General features: G+C 43.7%; 1 long non-coding RNA gene across 1 annotated transcript; it reads left to right on the top strand.

The window, feature by feature from the left end:
- Positions 1 to 1,232: 1,232 nt before the first annotated feature.
- LOC148409145 (uncharacterized) lies at positions 1,233 to 7,296 on the top strand. Its single transcript, XR_015868649.1, has 2 exons — positions 1,233 to 6,703; positions 7,025 to 7,296. It is a non-coding gene; the product is annotated as an uncharacterized LOC148409145 (long non-coding RNA).
- Positions 7,297 to 15,477: the final 8,181 nt, after the last annotated feature.

Genomic DNA, 15,477 nt, shown 5'->3' with positions numbered 1-15,477 from the left:
AGTCACGGCTGCGGCACGGCTCTGGTGGGGACGGTGGCGCAGGGAAGAGCAGGCATGGGGAGCAGTGCAACGCCTCGCTATGACAAGGGAAAGGACAGGAGAGCACTGCTCCAGGAAGAGGTGGGAGCAGCAGCTGAAAAGAGCGAGCCAGCAGGATGGTTGGTAAGCTGCAGCAGGGGGCCTGGACGAGATGGGAGCAGGCGGCAGAGTCCAAAGTCACTTTGGACTGAGCTGGGGAAAGCCGAGCCCCAGTGCATGAAATTTCTGATTCGGGTTGTCTTATGATGTACTGCCAAACTCGTCTAATCTATTCTGTTGGGCGAAGGTTAATTCTCCAGTTTAATGCTCTGTGCCAGAAGAGAGGGACACTGGAGCACATCTAGAGCTGCTGTCCGAGGGGCCTGAGTAAGGGGTGGTACCACTGGCGCCATGACCAGATCCTGAAGGTGATAGCAAACGCCATCTGCAGTGGAATCACCCACTGCAAGCACCTTCACCCGATGAGAAAGGACATCACCTTCGTCAGAGCTGGAAAAGAACCATCAGCTGCTGCAGGACCTCTTCTTCTCCTCTGGCCTGCTAGCAATGTCACAAGACTGGGAGCTGAAAGTTGAGCTGGGGAAACAACTGATGTTCCCATAAAATGTGTCTAAAATATCACTAAGGCCATACATGGTGCTGATGTCATCATCCTCCAAGCAGGTCGTGCTCCTGGAGGTCACCATCCCATGGGAAGACCGCATTGAGGAGGCCCATAAGAGGAAGAGAGCTAAGTACCACGAGCTGGTGGAGGAATGTCGGCTCAATGGGTGACGAGCAAGATGTGAGCCCATTGAGGTGGGATGCAGAGGGTTCATAAGCCAGTCACTCTGCAGGGTGTACATCATGCTGTGCGTCACAGGGGCCAGTTAGAAAAGGGCCATTAAGGAAGCTACGGAGGCAGCCTCATTGTGGCTGTGGATCAGGAGATGAGATCCGTGGGTAGGGTAGCGCTTCCTGGACACAAGCTGGGGTCTGATCACCTCTGGCTGGGTTGCCTGGAGGAGAGAGTATGATGCTTGAAATACTCAAAGCGCTCAGAAAATCCCAGAAACTCATCACGGACGATGGGTCCAGGTTGCATCACAAGTTGTTACAAGCTGTATGTTACAAGCTTCTGCCACAAACAAAACACTTTACAAAGCAAGCACTCCCCCCCCCCCCCCCCCCCCCACAAAGAAAAAAAAGATCCTCACTATTCATGATCATTTTTGATTTTCCATCCATCTATCCGGAGTCAGGTCGCAGGGGCAGCAGCCTGAGCAAGGAATCCCAGACTTCCCTCTCCCCTGCCACTTCATCCAGCTCTTCCGGGAAGATCCCCAGGCATTCCCAGGCCTGCAGAGAGAAATAGTCTCTCCTGGGTCATTCCCAGGGCCTCCTCTCGGTGGGGTGTGCCCAGAAAACCTCCCGAGGGATGCATCCTAACCAGATGCCTGAGCCACCTCAACTGGCTCCTCTCAACGTGGAGGAGCAGTGGCTCGACTCTGAGTCCCTCGTGGATGACCGAGCTTCTCACCTTAAGGGAGAGCCCGGAAACCCTGCGGAGGAAACTCATTTTGGCCACTTGTATCCGGGATCTCGTTTCTCGTTCTTTCGGTCACGACCAACAGCTCGTGGCTATAGGTGGGGGCAGGAACGTAGACCATCTGGTAAATAGAGAGCTTCACCTTTCAACTCAACTCATTCTTCACCATGACAGACTGATACAGAGTCTGCATCATAGCAGATGCTGCACCGATCCAACTGTCGATCTCTTGTTCCTTCCTACCCTCACTCAAGAACAAGACCCCAAGATAGCTGAACTCCTCCACTTGGGGCAGGACCTCATCAGTTACCCAGAGAGGACATTCCATCCTTTTCCTTCTGAGGACCATGGTCTCAGATTTGGAGGTACTGATCTTCATCCCAGCCGCTTCACACTCGGTTGCGAACTGCTTCAGTGAGGGTTGGAGGCCACGGCCTGAAGAATCCAACAGCACCACATCATCCTCAAATAGCAGAGGCGTCTCTCAGTTGATAGACCATCGTACAGTCTGGCAGTACTGTACTGTAATCCCTCCCTCCCTCGGCGTTGTGAAGCAGTGCCTTCGATTCGGTTCGGAATAATTTTTCAATTCAAAATTATTTGATTTGGTTTGATTAAAAATTATTCCTGTCTTAATCTATAGTCATGCAAAGAGTCATCATACTACTTCATTCTGGTTTGCGGAACAAAATAAAACGATATGAAGTTTTTTTTATTTTTATTTTTTTACATTTATACGGTTTTTAATTTGTAAGGTTTTAATGCCGTTACCCTTAAAAATAGCACATGGACAACTGCTACACTTTGATGCTAAATATAAATTTAATCTTAAAATGTATAAAATCAGATGAAACAAAGATAAAATTAATCCGAATAATAAAAAAGGTAGAACAAAATATGCAAGTTCACAGGATATTGCAGTGCCAAAAAATTATGTGCAAAACTGTTGCACAATTGAAAATGATGCATGTTTTTCAGTACTTTTATAATAAACTAATATGAAAATAAACAAAATTGAAAGCTGAATTGAAAGTATGGGCAAAGCATGATACGTGTGTCAGAATGTTCATTTGTGTTCCTGCTAACATATTGGGAACATTATCAGTCGCAAATTACTATTACCAATCAGTGACGGTCAAACAGCATTTGTTAGCAACAAAGTGAAAAGTTGCCTTCACGTTTGCGACTGTATGGCTTTCTGTGGGTCACGTAATTTTGAAAAACACGACAAGATTGCATTGCTCTCTATGTCCATGCATCACGTTAGTGCTACTCTAGTCATTTCGGTCGAAGCACAGACGACTTTTCTGCTGGTCTCATTTGAAAATGTTTCAGGATTGTATTTTTTTTTTTCCACAAGGAAGTGATCCATTGAGATTTACATCTCTTTTGCAAGAATGTTCTGGAGAAGAGGTTACAGAAAGCAGAATTTGACAAAAATTCAGAAAGGTGAGGAAGAGGAAAGTATAACAAAAAGAAAAGAATAATAATGATAATAAGAATCAAGAAATAACTAATGACATTAAAATTGTTAATAGAAGCAGCAGCTCAGTCAATTATTTACAAGAACATCAAGTAACAAGGAGGTTGGAGACAGCATGTTTGAAATAAACTAATGGTATGACAGCTTAGTTTCAAGTGAGCTTGCAGATCATTCCATGTCCATGGACAAAAATAGGACAGACTCTTCCCTCCTAGCTCAGTCCTAATAGAGGGAACCTCAAAACGCAGCCAACTATTTGACCTGAGATTTAAAGTAGACTGAACCGTAGTGAATATGGAGCAGATGTATTAAGGGAGAGTACCACAAACAGCTTTATAAGTCATGTAACTCCAGTGTGATAGCCTTCAATTATTGAGCAATGATAGTCCTGTGAGAGAGTATAAAGTACATGGTGGGTTAGGTTCTGAAGGTTGAGTTTGTTATAAATCTCAGGACACAGTGATAAACAGGATCCAGTTTTACCAGGGTACTGAGAAATGCAATTCTAAAGATTGTGTCGCCATAGTCGAGCTGCAATAAAAATAAGCATTTGACAAGATGAGTTTGCGTAGGAAAAGAAAAAAAAACTAGATATATATAAAAAAAAACTTAATAGGAATTTAAGTTTTATTGAAAAATGTATATATTTTTGAAATTTAGTCTTTATCCAACCAAATACAGTGGGCTCCCGGTTTGCGAAATTAATCCGTATCGCGGTTGGGATCCTGACAAGAATTCGCCGCATGGTGGGCAATCCAAAGCTATGTTAAATAGAATATGCATGTAAGACCCCAGGTAAAAACATCAAAATTAAATATACATATTAAAATTGGAATCAAAATAGTATAGTGAGTGCTACTTATATATAATATACATGTATAAAATTAACATCATGAATAAAAAATACAGAAAAGATTTATGAGTGACGAGCTTGTTATGGCCATATTCCATAGTGAGCCTAGCCTAGGCTAGGCTGGCTTAGCCTTCTTCGTATTTCTTGATTATCTCCAGCTTAATTTCCATATGAATCAATACTTCTGACTACTCTCTTTAACATCACTAACAATGTTGGGACACATGGCTGACCAATTCAAGTCCGAATTAAGCACTAAAATGCACTATAAACACGTTTTTGTAAGCGCTCACAGGTGAACAAAGCTTTAACGTGCCGCCATTTTGGAATCCGTGACACCGTCCAATAGCAGACCAGCATCTTCGTGCTTCTGTGACGCCGACCAATAGCAGACCAGTATCTTAGGGAGTCGTGAGGCCGACCAATAGCAGTGACGCGTGTTTAGACGTATGAGCGTGAAGCGACTCGCAGAGTCACGCACGCACATTGACCGTCATGTTTGGGGAAGAGTCTTTATCGTAATGTGAAAAACATGGTGTAAAGGGGGGCCAAAAAAAAAACCCGCTGCGGTCGACATCGAGAGGTGAAAAAAACGCAAGCCAGGGACGTATTAAACTGGGGGTCCACTGTACCTGATATTTATATGACTCCACCAACTCAATTACTCTGCCGTCTAAGGCTGGAGACAGGTCGGCTGTGGAGGGGTGGTTGAAGAGCATAATTTTAGTATTGTTTGTGTTGAGGACAAGTTTTGCCGTGAACAGGGTGTCCTGCAGAGAGATAAAATCATGTTGAAGATATTGGATCTAATATATCTGTGCCCAGCATAACTGACTGGACACTCTCAGGTAAATAATTTTCAAACCACATTAATGAGTGATGGCTGATGCCAATAGTTTGAATAATATTTAGGATGTGATGGTGATCTACCATGTCAAAGGCAAGATCAATAAATAGGGCTAGACAGAAGCTGACTGTATTTCATCGAGGACCTTAAGAGTGACTGTGGTTGTGTTAGCAGTAATGTTAGTTAGTTAGTTAGTAAGTACGATGTCTTGGTCCAAACCCAGACAGTAGTGGGTTGAGTGTATTGTTGGACTTAAGGCTGCACAATTAATCGAGTTTTAATCACGATCACGATATTGGCTGCCATGATTAATTAAGCTGATCTCCTGCGGTATTAACATTTAAAAAGTGTATTTTTGATTACAAGTCAAATCGATTACTGCCATCAAAGGACAATGTTTCCCACGTCTGCAAGACAAAAGCCTCTTATTCTCTCAACCTAATACAGTATATTATTTACTGTGTGAAATGGCGTTGAATTTCTCACCTGATTCCTGATTTTTACAGTGCTAGCTGTCAATTGAAACCCATTTTTAAAAATCCGACTGGCAGAACATTGGAAGAAATTCGGTTTGAAATGACCGAAAATGACATTTTGACAGCAAATTGATTCAATTTTGCTTAAATGTAAATAATGGGCTTGGTTCTTGTTGGGAATAACCCCGGGACACGAGTGGGAGGAGGACCCCGACACGAGAGAATAAGAGCCAAGGGTTTATAAACAGAAAATCGCACGGCAAGCATGGAAGAGTCCAAAATACAAAGGAGCAAAAGGCGAATGAGCAAACGAAGCAAAAAGGCACAAGCCAAAGTACAAACTAAAAGAACGCACGACTGCAGATACTCGGGATACAAAACGCTGGGAATCCTAGTGGCTTCCCTGGGGAGTGGCTCATGGAATAACCCGGCGATCATCCTCATGCATGTTAATGGCCATCAGATGTGCGGCCGTTGACCCCGCCCCCTTGCCACGCCAGGAGGATTTAGCCTAAAACAGAAAGCACAATCAGCTAGGGGGAAGTAAGCTTATTTTTATCAATGGTTTGCGGTCAGCAAGTAAGTTAGCTGTCTTGTCCTGTGTGCCAAGTTTTTGCCATTAATTATTTAATTACTTTATTTATTTAGTTTACGTTGTTATTATTATTATTATTATTATTTGTAAGTCTCAAGCCTTGAAGCCTTGTTTATATACTGCTTGTTTAAAAAAGGGAATTAAATAGACCCTCTATGATGAATTATCGCGATTAATAATCGTGATTTCAATATTGACCAAAATAATTGTGATTATTATTTTGGCCGGAATCATAAAGAACTAGTTGGACGCAGTTGGTGAAGCTGGGTAGACGCCAGGGACTCAAATTCATAATTTTGCAAGACTTGAGAGATTAGAAATTGCTCTATGATTGTTTTCCAGAATTTAGAATGGTCATTTGAGGTCTCAGTAGTTAGGGATAGATATAGTAAGTTTTACATTTTCTAACAAAGGAGGTGCATTTATTTCTAAGAAAGTGTTGCCAGTCTTGAATATAGTTTGTTTTTCTGGCTTAAGATCATTTTCTGTCCCCCTCAAACAGAAGTTTGACGAGTCCTCTGGTGAACCAGGGTACATGTTTATTAATGACAGAAAGAATGTTTTTGTTGTGTTTTCTGTGTTGTGTTTTTTGCTTTTAAGTTGTGCTTTTTGTGTAGGCTGAGTTCACAGTCCACCTTGTCATAAAGGATGTCTTTTAGGCTCACTTCACAGTCCACCAAGAAGGCTATATAACTGGCCGGCGCAGAAAAGCTTGTTGCCGGGTTATTGCTTCGCCACACTCCAAGCATCCTCGCTATGTCTCTTTGTTTTCTCATCCTGCGTTCTTCATTGTGTTACGTCCCAGTCTAGGGGTCTAGGACATAACATGAGTAATGGGCCCCGCCTTCCCCAACTTCCAAGCAGCCAGCCGATAACCCACAGGTTTGGAAAACAAAAGATACATTTATTTACATTACAAAAGGGTTACTAAAAGAGTGGAGCAACTAACTCAGGGTGAACCAAGGCCAAAACAACAAACAAAACAATCTGTCTCTGCAATAACCAAACTAACCTAGCAAACAAAACAACCAAAAGACAATAAGCTTACCTCCCTAGCTCCAAAAACAGGAGGAAAGAAAATATACAACAAAAACGGCGGTTCACCCCTACTGCTCGGTTTCAAGACTATTGGTACAAATGTGTGGCTGGTTGGAAGCGAAGGAGGACGAAAGTTGTCTGCCATCTCATCTTAATATATGGCAGGTGTGCGACCTGCCAATCAGCAGCAGCCAATCGTGGGCCTTCCTGGAGCCGACCAATTCGTGGACTGCTGGGGCACACCTAAAAAAAAGATGCCAGGAAACAGGGAAAAAGAAACAAAGCAGAGAGCAAGACCCCTGAGTGACCCCACCCGTAACAATTGTCGAGACACTTTGGGTTTGCACTTTGTGACTTTGATTTGATACTTTTGGGACATTTTTTTGTTTCCATGCCTGGCGTGCGTTTTCAGTTAATAAACTCTCATTATCAATCCACTTCCTTGTGTGGCTGGATGGGGTCCTGAATCCGCTCGGGTTCCGAGGTTATTCACAACAGTTTTGGTGGAAACAGGTCAGAGCATTATAAACACAGGGCATCAAAGATGCATGTTGCCAGTTCACCCGAGATGAATTGTTGAGAAAAGCTTGCATAGAAAAGTGCTTAATAGAGCGTTTGCTTTTTGATTTTTGCATTTTAGTGTTTCTGACACAAGCAATGCAGCAATGATCGCTGATGTCGTTGTGAGGTGCATTAGTTAGAATGATGTCAATAAGAGTGCCTTTACCTGTGTGTGCTGAGCCAATTCTTGTGGGGGTGTCATTTATTTGTGTAAGATTTAAAGAATCACATGCTTACTTTAATTTTGATGATTTCTCAGTCAACCAGTCTAAATTCAGATCCCCCATGAGAATCAGTTTATGGGATGCATATTTGGAGAGAAGGTCTGATAAATTTAAGACAAAATCAGCACTTTCTGAGGGAGATCAATAACGTCCAACTATAGTAATGGGTGCTTTGGCTATTAAAATTTCAGCTAAAAATTAAAACTGTCTGGGAATTGAAATGGCATGTGATAAGGATCAATGTATATGCTCTGAGACGTACTTGAGAACATCACCAGCCCTGACTTGCCGGTCATTTCTTAAAACATTGTGACCAGCAATATGAATAGCCGTGTCGGGAATGGTTGGTTTAAGCTAGGATGCTGAGATAACTATACTGTCTTTTGTCTGCAGTGGTTCTCGAGAACCAAATTTTTAGTACAGTGATCGCTCGTTTTTTCGCGGTTAATTGGGACCCCAGTCTTCATTCTATGCACATTATTTAAGACAAATATAACTGCAGTACTGTATACTTATTTACTTAAATCTTAAATGATTAAACCTTATACACTAAACTGAACAGTAGTTCCCACTTTGTGTGTGTTTGCTCGTTGCTTGCCTACGAGTCACATGATCGGCTCCCGGAGGCCAAGCTGTCAATCAATGTGCTTACAAGCACATTCGTAACGTGTGTGTGTGCTGTGCTGAGCTGAGCACACACAGGCGGTTACAGGAGAGACACAGGAGAGATGAAAGCAAGCTTTGGGATCCTCTTGCTTTTTGTAATAAATTGGAATTTAAAGTGTAAACTCTGCGTTTTAATCATGTTCGGTAATCTTCTTGTTACTCGCTCTAATCAGACGTCCGTGGAAGTGCTAAACATATTAGACACGTCACTAGACACACAAAAGAGAGGGCATACCAGTACATTTACTGTATAATGTTTAATCAATTAAGATTAAAGTAAATATGTGTACTGCAGTAGTAGTTCGACTTCCAAGGAGTTCCAGTGACAAGTGCATTTATAAATAACTGGCCTATCTGGCACATCTCTCTGCAACATAATTATTTTTTTCTCCCCCCAAAAAATCCGCAATGAACTGTGGGCGGATAAGCGAGGCGCTAAGTAGCGAGGGATCACTGTATATCCATATTTGGCACAATGCTTCTGGCATTAAAATGTAAGAGGCCAAGTCCATGTCTGTTTTTGAAATCTGAGGGAATAGAGAGATGATGTAGGTTGTTTACAGTGTTTGGAGTAATGTATACACTCATTATTTTCAGTTTGTCAGAGATAAAGACAAGAAGAATGTAATTGTTAGGTGCACTTTGTGCGCGGTATCTAAAGAGCTGTCCCTAAAGAGCTGTCCGCTGAATAGCAGCACTAATTTGACAAACCATTTAGAAAGGTGCCATAATTACAGTACGTGAAGTTAGCCGAAAGAAAACACGCAAAGAATTGTGAGTGGAGATAAAACATACAGTATAAGAACAACAGTATAAGAACTGGGTGTGGAAGAGGCGCTTTACCACTTCTGCTACGAACCCTGTACAGTGCAAGTGGTCAAGGACCCTGTATTGCTTCTCTGTCAAGATTGTTTAACATTGTGGTACAGTACGTGCGATCTTTCAACAAAAATGATTTAGATACAACACGGTTGGCTTTGTCCTGCTGAAATTTTCTGATGACTCTGCTATTGTCGGCCTGATCAATGGTGACAAAGATGCAGAGTACAGGAAACTGCCGCAGGACTTTGTGGGCTGGTGTCGGCTAAATCACCTCATCAATGCAGGGAAAACCATGGAGATGGTAGTGGATTTCCGCAGACACCGGTCCGTCCCCTCACTGGTGAACATCCAGGGAATGTACATTGAGAGAGTGGTCTCTTACAAGTACCTGGGTGTTCACCTGGACTGGACTCACAATACAGACACACTGTACAGGAAAGGTCAGTGCAGGCTCTACCTTCTTAGCACATTGAGGTCTTTTGGAGTGCAGGTGGCCCTCCTAAAGACTTTCTATGACTCAGTGGTGGCATCAGCCATTCTGTATGGTGTGGTCTGCTGGAGCAGCAGCATCACTGAGAGGGAGAGGAAGAGGTTGGGCAAGGTCATCAGGAAATCTAGCTCAGTCCTAGGCTGTTCTCTGGACTCAGGACGGGAGGTGGGCGACGGGCGGATCCTGGCAAAACTAACATCTATGCTGGACCATGAATCGCACCCACTGCAGGATGTATTATCGTTACTGATGCTGTACAATAATTTATTCTTTATCCTGTGCAATAATGTACCCCACTGCGCAATACATGTGAAATAATATATCTTACACAATGTAGTGTATCTTGTATACAGAATAATGTAAACTGCCTGCATCTGTATCGCACTAGATTTCGAAGAGTTTCTAACCCAAATGTTAAATATCTTGATTAGTCTAGACTCAATGCGTACTGGTGAAACATGGTGAGTGGAAGGAGAAATGTCTATTGCGTTTTGCGTTGATTTTGCTACACTATGTTCAAGCAAAGTTAGAATGTTTGTTTTGACCATTATAGTACCGTCTGACAACCTTCTGCAGGTATCGCCTCATGTTCTTGTGGGATGCTATTAAAAGTGGAAAAAAAAATGGATCCAGCACAGGTTTTTTACATTTTTTTTTTTCGTTGTGGGCCAAAGTATAAAAGGAGGGATGTAGAGAATTACAGTTAAAACAGTATGCAAGTTGATATATGACTTAGTATTGCGAGACTTAGAACGAGAGATAACCGGGCTCTACTGCCGGTGTCTATCAATTGTGTGCTCCTGCTGATATATATGAATAAACATCATTCCAAGTGAGCCCAAGAATCCTTGCTACAATCACGGATCTACAGCTTCCATGTCAATACAAAAATATTTTTTTATTGGAAATGAAACACGAAAATAAAGTCTACAAGCAAGTCATGAAAGTCTTTGAGGAAAGAAAGGATTATGTACTGAAATAACTTTGGGACACCAACGGCTTGGCTGGGATTCAGGAGGCGGCTGCAACGGCTTGGCTGGGGAATCGGAAGGCGGCTGCAACGACTTGACGTGGAACTAGGAGGGCTGCTGCAGCGGCTTGACCTGGGACTCAGGGGGCTGCTGCAGCGGCTGGGTGTGGGACTCAGAGGGCTGCAGCCGCTGCTCGGCCTGAGATTCAGGGCTGCAGTGCTGCAACTAAAAACTCCAAAAACAGTCGCAGCACCATGACTTATGACTTGGAAGGGGGTTGCGTCAGAACTAGGGTCTGGAAGAACAGCTGCAGCGGCTCGGAGTGCATCTGCAGCAGCTCGGCCAGCGGCTTAGCCAGTGGCTCGGCCAGCCCCTTGAAGGGCATCTGCAGTGGCTAGGCCAGCGGCTCAGAGGGCATCTGCAGCGGCTCGGCCTGAACTAGGACTCGGGAGGCATGCTCTGCGCCTGGACGGGGGACTCTGAAAACTTGCGGACTGGGGAACTCTGAAGACTTGCGCCTTACACAGACTGGGGAACTCGGGAGACAGGCGCCTACTAGCTGGACACACAATGGCCCAGCGCTCGGGTGCAGGGACCATGATGTTCAGCTGCTGGGGTTCAGGATCCAGGACATCCAGCGGGGGCGCAGGTTGCGGGTCGTCCAGCTGCGGGGGTGCAGGGTTCGAGACGTCCAGCTGCAGGGGAGCAGGGACGCTCAGTCGCCGGGGCGCAGGGACGCTCAGTTGCTGGGGCGCAGCGATGAAACTAGCTGCATCAGCCTGCTGCCTTAGAGGTAGGCTAACATCGGAGATGTGAGGAGGGGAAACGAGCGGAACGGGGGAAAGTGCACGTAAAGGGTGTGGCCCGAGATTTTGGTGTGCTGGGACAGGTGCCAGGTGACCAGACGAGTGATGAACTTTGCTGTGGCGCACTTGCCGGCTGCCCCGGGAGGAGCAGAAGGCTAGTTGGGTGCCACACTAAGGCTCTCGGTCACGGAAGAAGGAACTATCAGAATCAAAATCAAAATCATCATAATCTGACTCGGAGGGGCAGGAGCTGGGATAAAGAAAATCAGTGTCAAAATAAAAATTATGATACAGAGCTGGACTTGGATAAAGAAAATCAGGACTGTAACTCGAATTAAATTGAACAAAAGAGGGGGCAATCATCTAAATCAGAATAGTCAGAATCCAACTTGTAGTGAGGGGTGTGTGTCGGTGACTGTGGCTGCTCAGATGGAAACGAGGGTGGTGAATAATCTTCAAAGTCGGCGAAATCAGAGTCACGAAAAACATGTGGGGACAAGATAGTGGCATACGGGAGCTCGGAGGTATCAATGGAGAACGGGTAGGGAAGTGACGAGGAGAAACGAGACTGCAGATTTACACGGAGGAAACGAGGACAGGCGACAAGCTGAGGACATGGGCAAGCAATGTGGCGGCGTTTTGTGCACCACCACAAGCTTCCTGCTGGTTCCTCTTTTGGTCGGGTCATTCTGTCATGGCATGGCATGTCAGCGTGCTGCGGTGCGGGAAGGTGGAACCAGAGCTGCAGGAGAGCGGGGAGAATTTGCCCAAAAAGTAGATGGTTTAATTAATTAATTTGGTAGGAACAAAAATGACAAAAAAAATAGTAACAAATGAACGAGGAACAGAATATAAACTCACGGGGAACAGCGTCCGGGGAACTGGGAAATACAAGAAGCGAGGAAGGACATAGACGAGGTAAGACATGCAAAACGGCGAGAAAAAACAATGACCCGACAACTGGGTGGACATGGACAGGGACTTTAAATAGACGCAAAAATAATTAAGAAAACGCAAAACACCTGGAAGGAAGATGAGAGGCAGAGGAAGCGAATTGGTAGAGACATGGGGGCTGGAGCACCAGGATATCATGAGGAACAGGTAGGTGGATGGGATTAACTAATGAGACATGGAGAGGAAAGGCAGATGCGAGGGACTCTTAAACAAGAATATGAACCAAAACCACACAACTCGAGAAAAACAACAAACCCAACCAAAAATGAAAGGTACTTTATATTTTTTAATGTTAATTAATTCTTTTATTAGTTATATTGTACATAAATTACTACTTTAAGGGGGATTAAACAAACACGCAGGAAATATCTAGTAAAAAGGTAAAACTATATTTACAAATTCCAACAGGGGCTATGTTGGTTACATGATATTAGAAGTTAGGTGCAAGCAAGCTATCACTTCGAAAAAGATATGGTCTATTTATGAATGAGCTGAAGTTGTCAACGGAATCCTCTGACATGTACAGAAGCCTTTTAACAAGATATGGAATTGGCGTAGACGACTAACAGGGCGATTTCACTGCATCCAATCCACTCCGTCGAGGCGTGCCGCAGCATGACGCACCCATGTTAATGAATGAGAGCGATTCCACTGCATCCGCTCCGTCAATTTTACACAAGACTTGAAAAATCTTGTCTGCCGTGGTCTATTCCACAGTTCAGAAAGCTCCCACCAGGGAAAAAAACATGGTCTACATCCGAATACAAAGACAAAATTGTGTTCTCCTTTGTTTGTTAATTGAATGAAGTCAAAAACTAATGCTTCTGCTTGCTGTGCAATTGCCATCGAGGAAAAGGAGCACACGTTTTCCTCCTGTTAATTGGCACTGACGAGTGTACAAATATACAGGGTGTTCCAAAATGTTTGACCCCATTTTGTAGGCCAATAATTTTGACAATTTTCGTTGGAATGACCTCAAATTTTCACAGCTAACGTTTCATGTTTTTGTGTGTAACGTTTGGCAGTTTTATCTTTCCAGGTTAAAAAATGCCATTCACTTTAAAAGAAAAGGCATTTTGCATGCTAGAGTATGCTCGGACTCAGTCACCGAAGACAGTGCAGCATGCCTTCCTCACAAATTTTGCAAAGAAGGTAACAACTACAAAACAAATTAGGACTTGGCACCATAACTTTCAAGAAAAGGGCTGCTTATGCATACCTAAATTGCAAGGACGGCCATCAACCTGTGCAGAATCACAGGCGGCGCTCATATTGAACATGTATGAAAATCCGTCATACAACCAACAAGAATTTGTATTTTTCTTTGTAAATTTAACCATAACCATTTAACCGACCAGCTGTGCCATCAAGCTAGATGAAGACGTTCGGCCAATAGCATATTGGCATCTCCGTGACTGAGACCGTGACTGTGACTTTATAAGACCAACTGCATATTGGCGTTTCTGTGTCATGCGAGAATAGTTAATTTTGTTGACGCAGCAAAGTAAAAAAAATAGTGCGGACACACTGACCGGCATGTTGGATTGTTCGTAAGACGAAAGGTTTTGTGCGTAAGAGGGGGACAAAAAATGCTGCGGTCCTCATTCGTAAGATGAAAAATTTGTAAAACAGGGAGTTCGTAAACCGGGGGCGCACTGTATACATGTATATATGTATATATGTATATATGTACATACAAATAATTTCAATAGTCTCTTGTGTTGCGTTGGATATGCCAATCCGTTTATTTCGTCAACATTCCTTTCAATATCCTGATAAAACAATAATTGGAGTTACAAACCAAACTGAAAATCTACCTTAATGACCACGCACGGTCGAAAACTGTTTGCCTCTTACCCTGTCGCACCTGAGTGCAATCACCAACCGGCACGTATTTATGTAACCATGGCAACCATGGTTCCACCCACCATATTAGATTGGCATGTCTTCTGTCAATTTGTTTAACTCTCTTAATACAAACAAATTAAAATACACAAAAAGCTTTTTGGCTTCAACACACCGGCCCCTAATTGAGAACGGCAGGAGACCGTGAACAATTCAAACCAATATTAACATACTGTAAATGGAGCCAACAAGTCATGTAAACGAAAACAAAACAAACCTCTTAGAAGCTTAAGTGTCTGCTTCTTGAATCAAGCAAAGCTTGGTTATTGGTCTGTCCAGTGGGCTGGTTTTTGTTTTAACTCGTGCAGAACGCACAAGTCCCTCCTTGTCAGCATAGATCTCTAAGACCCTTCACGGCAGCCAGGAACCACGTGGGGCTGTTGCATCCGTGATCAATACAATGTCCCCTGGGACAAGACTTCTCCTCTCCTTGTTCCATCTCTGCCGCTCCTGTAGCAAAGGTAGGTACTCCCGGAGCTACCGTTTCCAGAAAAGGTCAGAGATGTACTGGACCTGTTTCCTTCTCCTTTGGAGGTAGAGGTCAGACTTCTCAAAAAGTCCAGGTGGTAGAATTGGTGTTCTTTTCATGGTTAGAATGTGGTTGGGAGTGAGAGCTTCCAGATCGTTGGGCTCTCCAGATATCCTTGTTATGGGACGATCATTAAGAATAGCTTCGACCTCACACAGCACAGTTTGAAATACCTCATCATTCAAGGTTTGCTGGTGTAGAACTGATGTTAATATCCGCCGAATCATCCTTATGATGCGCTCCCATGCACCTCCATGATGAGAGACCGTTGGTGGGTTGAAGTTCCATTAGATTCCTTCCTCCAGGAATGCAGACTGAATTTTGCTGTGATTTATAATGCAGCCAGAGCTTCCTTTAATTCTCTGTTAGCATCAATAAAATTGGTTCCATTGTCTGATCTCAAATGGGATATTGGTCCTCTCCTGCAAACAAATCTGGATCCAATCTGTATCTGTATCCAACGTGTAAGCAGCTTCCAAATGGACTGCTCTGCATGCCATACATTTGAAAATGACGCCATAGCGCTTTTCGATGGAGCGCCCCCTCTTGATCTCAATCGGACCAAAGTAATCAACTCCAACGTTGGTAAATGGAGGAAGACCGGCAATGATGCGCTCTAAGGGTAAGTCAGACATCTGCTCACCTAATTTCCCTCTATGGCGTCTGCAGAACACACAGTCCGACAGGATC

The sequence above is a fragment of the Hippichthys cyanospilos genome, chromosome 18 (genome assembly GCF_059441005.1).
Source record: "Hippichthys cyanospilos isolate Australia breed blue-spotted pipefish chromosome 18, RoL_Hcya_1.0, whole genome shotgun sequence".
In the NCBI taxonomy this organism is placed as follows: Eukaryota; Metazoa; Chordata; class Actinopteri; order Syngnathiformes; family Syngnathidae; genus Hippichthys; species Hippichthys cyanospilos.
The sequence above is the reverse complement of the archived record's forward strand: the minus strand, read 5'-3'. Positions and strand labels throughout refer to the sequence as shown.